Source organism: Haplochromis burtoni, unplaced genomic scaffold (assembly GCF_018398535.1).
Source record: "Haplochromis burtoni strain Fernald_Lab_line unplaced genomic scaffold, NCSU_Asbu1 Contig_1531, whole genome shotgun sequence".
Lineage (NCBI taxonomy): Eukaryota > Metazoa > Chordata > Actinopteri > Cichliformes > Cichlidae > Haplochromis > Haplochromis burtoni.
Window position 1 is genome coordinate 35434 of NW_024583892.1, and position 4956 is coordinate 40389.

General features: G+C 36.7%; 1 long non-coding RNA gene across 2 annotated transcripts in view; it reads left to right on the forward strand.

The window, feature by feature from the left end:
• LOC102291860 overlaps positions 1-4956 on the forward strand; it is a 9099-nt gene that overhangs the window by 2430 nt on the left and 1713 nt on the right. The window contains exons 2-3 of one of the 2 annotated variants that reach the window (XR_006053655.1): positions 2664-2731; positions 4642-4708. This is a non-coding gene — a long non-coding RNA (uncharacterized LOC102291860). Of the gene's footprint in view, positions 1-2663; positions 2732-4638; positions 4709-4956 lie in introns of both variants that reach the window. The other variant, XR_317910.3, reaches the window with a different exon arrangement.

A 4956-nucleotide genomic window follows, 5' to 3' on the forward strand; every position in this document is an offset into this window, starting at 1 on the left:
AACCAGTGTTGTTTTTCTTATTGTATTTTGTTTATCTATTTCTTATATTTTTTCTTATGGTACATTTAATATGTTGGCTTCTCGGTGTAGGCCAGAGCCTTATTTCAAGAGGCAGGTTTCTCTAAAATACCTGAGGTTAGGGAAATTTGGGGTTTCTGACCTCTCCCTCATGCTACTGCATGACACTCAATTGAATTTTCTTGTTGGTAAAGTCGCCTTCAAATCAGTCATGCTGGATATCTGAACTGGAACGTACCAGGTAATGTGTTAAAAATGAAAGGATGCCACATTGATTGAAAGTAAAATGATCAGGAAGTAGAGCAGGTCATCTACTAATTGTAAGGTTGGTGGTTTGATCCCTGGCTTCTCTAGTCCAAATTGCTCTCCAGTGCATCTATCAGAGTATAAATGTGTTTACATGTTAGATAGAAAGTACTTGCGCAAGCAAAGTGTTTTCATGAATCGATGGATGAGCGGTATATACGAACCAGTCGATTTACAGACACCCTGAAAATCAAACTGAAAAAAGGTTGCAGTGGACTTCTCCATTGTGCTCAATTTTATTTGCAGCAGCTCAGAATGGTACTCAGTAGTTTCTGTGGCCCCCACGCGCTTGTGTGCATGCCTGACAACATCATGGGTGGTGTCCTAGAGGATCCCCTCCTAGATCTGGACCAAAGCATTACTCAGCTGCTGGACAGTCTAAGGTACAACCTTGCGTTTGATGGACAGAATCAAAAAGTCTCAGAGGTGTTAGGTCAGGTGAGAGTGGGAGGTCATGAGTGGTATCTATTAATTCAACCTCCAGGTACTGCCTACATACCCTCACCACATGAGGCCACCAGGAGGAACCCAGGACCCACTGCACCAGAGTCTGACAGTGGGTCCAGGGATTTTACCCGGATACATAATGGCAGTCAGTGTGTCGTTGCCTAGCCTGAAGGGCCCACTAGAGAACGTTTGGTCAGAGACATTCACACCAGTGACCCGCTGGAGGTCATTTTGTAGCTCTGTCAGTGCTCATCCTGTTGCTCCTTGCACAAAGGAGCAGATCTGGCTGAGAATTTTCTGCACCCTGTTTCCATCCTCAGTGATACATTGTAAAATCTTTCTCCCTCTTTTCAAAATAGCATCAATCAGATTTAAATCAGATAAGTTACAGTTTTATGCGGATGTATGCAGTAAAAGCAAACTGATGATCTGTAGTGTGGTGAAGAAAATGAGTTGTATCACAAAAACAGAGCTACAGTCAGAGAGCTGTTCTTATTTTAAATGTATTCAAAATATTCTTAATCAGCATCATTTGCATTGTTACCTGAAGATGATACTGACACATATGAATTTGCATGAACTAGAGATGGAGCACTAGAAATAATACATTTGCAGACGCAACTTTGGGAACATGGAGACTGGACAATGTAAATAAATTTTAACAACTGACATGAAGACCAGTTAAAGTAGAGCACTGTAGTAGGACTGTTGGCACTGTGCCCTTTTAGCACAAATGTGTTTATTCATTACAAGAGGGGAAATAAAGGCTGTCACAGTGTTATATAAGCTGGAGCTGTTTCACAAGTTGAAACATTTCGGATTAAAACTGCTGTCCTCTGTAGTCAAATTGTTTTTTTCTTCATATCTACATATTAGTTAATCAAATTAAAAGAACTTTTCATTCTTTTCATTGTTTGGAATGCTGCATAAAAAGGAAATGTGAACTTTACTAGGATTAGTTTTTTTTCCCCTTTTACACTTAATTTGCCAATATAAGTTACTGTAATTCAGATTAACAGTATCATAATGCTAATTCTGTATTTGTTATTTCTATTTCATATATTGAGAAGACAGACACAGGCATTAATTAGATAATAGTGTTTGTATCGAAAACCGCTGTAGCATTTACAGTTTCATACTGTATAAAACACAGTTAGAATGCAGTAATTTTCAGAATCAGTGACTTACTGTAGTTACTTCAGCTAAAGCAGTTTACACATTCACCAAAAAAGCAAAATATCCCCATTTCAGTCCTATGAAGAGATGCAATTTTTTTTAATGCTTGAGTAACTATGAAGGTTTTATTGTGAAACAGTTACAGGAAGGTGTTTTGCAAAACTCTGAACTCATTTTATCAAAATTCATAAGTTCTGAGACTAAAAGAGGAAAAGAGAGGAGGACAGATCCAAGTTGCAGAGTATGTAGTGGCTGACGAAGATGGTCAGACAGGCAGAGATTAAACTGGAGACTTCAGATCTAACGTGGTCAGGAAACTTTATGTAACATTAAACAACTTTAGAAACAACAACAGAATTCTGTTTTAAGCTGTTTTCATCATATCCGATTCTTACAGACAGAGCATTTAATATTTTCTGTGTACATTATTTTTATGGTGCAGCATTTAGACTTGTAGTTCTGTTTTTTTGGTGCTTTCCTGGGTATGTTTGCCTTTGATAAAATCAGGCAGCTGCAATAATGAGATAAGCCACGTTTAATAAGCAGGTTCCTTTCGATACCCTGTAGAATCAACCACGTTACTTAATGTTAGCCTCATAAGGAATAAAGTGAGGCAGAGGTGCAAATGTTTCAGCTATCAGAATATATGTTTCCGATTTGATATGACATATATTCAGTTTTCTTTGATCATCATACAGATCTTCCTTTTCTTCTAGAAAACCAGCTAATACACTGCATCAGTACCTAGATGATTAATCTGCCTATTTCTACCCGGCAAACTCTGGTAAGTAAAACACTGAATTAAGTCACTTTAAATCAGTCGTTCAGGAAAGAGCAACACCAGAAAGAAAAATAGCATTTTTTTCTCCTAAGTTTTATGAACTTTTTTCTCCTCATAAGGGTTCCCTGCAGTTGGGCCATGACATTGTGAACATTCGCATCAAGATTTTTCATCTGTTTTAGAACTTTTACAGCTATAATGAGTTAGGAGGTACGAATTAATTAGCATTAACATATATAAACGAGTAAACGCACTCATCGAGTCATGCTCCAGCAGAGAAACAGTTGTAACAGGAAGCATACAACTGTGTCATGGTTCCAGGTTTTGCACAGTATTTATGATGTTTTTGTTTCATTTGTAATCTTGAGTTTTTCTGTTTATATTTTCCTGTTGTCTTCAGTGATTCCCTGTCTTTTCCTCCTTCTGACTGCATTTTATTGCCTTTATCCTACTGGGCCCTATTCTAGGAAGCAAGTTCAACAAAACACAAAATATGAGGTTGATAACTTCGAGTTTCCTGTTCGATGACTTGTTTATATTTATGTTCCTAAAAGGCAGATTAGAGTGAGTTCAATTAACTCTGAGTTAATGACATGTGTGATTACAGACGAGAAAGCCATTATCAGTGGAGCTCTGATACCAGGTGTTTAAATGAAGAACATAGGACCAGGGAATATAAACAGTTGTCAGTGAGGACCATGATATTTATCTTAAAAGCCGAGAGTGAAGAAAAGAGTCTTTTTAATCACTCAAGTTTACTTTTTTATTACCATAGAATGAATAAAATTTTAAATAAAACATGTAACTTGTTTTTATGCTGTCTGTTACATTGAATTTTGTTTATTTAATGCTGCAATCCAAATTTCATATTTGATTTTTGAATGTTATTTTTTGGCTCTAACCTGACAGAAACAAATGTAGGAAACAGAAACCAAAAATAAAAATATGGAGAAACACACAGTTCACTGACAGATCCACGCTCACGTCAGTTTTCTGTTAAATAAGAGCTGTTTTTGCTGCAGTTCATGACAGTTTCATTAATGTTCAGCAGAAATCAAATCTACTGATTTCATTATTTCTGCCATTAGTAGATAAAAAGTCCCCTGTGAGGTTTAAAGAAAAGAACTTCTTTAATGTTCTCCAGTGTGAGTGTTTGTAATTTGATCTGATCTCAGATAACAGAGGCACTGTTAACAGTCAGAGTTTAGTAATGTTAGCTGTTAGACATTAAACTAAAAGAACACATGCAGGCACCAAGTCTTTAATGTAAAGTTTTATCAGTAAGGCAAACATTTTAGAGAAAGTGAATGCTTTAATATGGCTGTCTACATGTTACTTGGCTAGATTTGAGATATTTCAGTATAATTCGGGAAACATGAGCCATTGTAAATAATGAATACAGATTGTGTCGGGGCAAAAGAAACCACCAGATTCGATCTAGATCTGATCAACAAAGTCAGAGTTGTTAGATAAACATGCTTTCTGGATCAGACCCCGGCTGTTACTCAGTTTGTTCTGGCTTGTGATTTGTTATTGCACAATTAACAGTAGATTCACCAGACTTTTGGGGGTTTTTTTTAATTCTTTTTCCCCTAGATTGTACAAAAACATTTGAGAACAGATTCTGATAAAGTATAAACAAAAGTATTACTTACGATTCTGGATTTAAGGGCTTTACAAGTTGATTATTTACTTGTGAATTCACAAGAATGCAAACCACTAAATTAGGTAAATAAAATGGAAAACAAACCCTGAAAATCAGCTGGTGACAGACTCAGCTGATTGTTAGTAGCAACATATTTGTTCAGTTGCATAACTCCACAAGACTGTGGCCGAAACCTCAGGTAAGAACAGAACTGCACAGGTGTTACATACCTATTTCCAATGAATGCCATGTTTGTCCAACCCAGCAGCAACAATGACTGAGAAGAAAAGGAAGCGATCTGTGTCTGTTGAGTTGTCCAGTGAGACTCCAACCAGGTAATAAACAGCTTAATGGATGATCTCACCATTAAGACCTTTTGTAATTAGACTGTCAGTATTCAGCAAATGCATCTTCATATAGAGAAACAGTCTGAAAAAAGTACTGATTCTTCAAATTCTGATTAACCGTTCTTCACTTTATGGTGTAAGCAGTCCTATGAAGAGATGCAATTTTTTTTAATGCTTGAGTAACTATGAAGGTTTTATTGTGAAACAGTTACAGGAAGGTGTTTTGCAAAACTCTG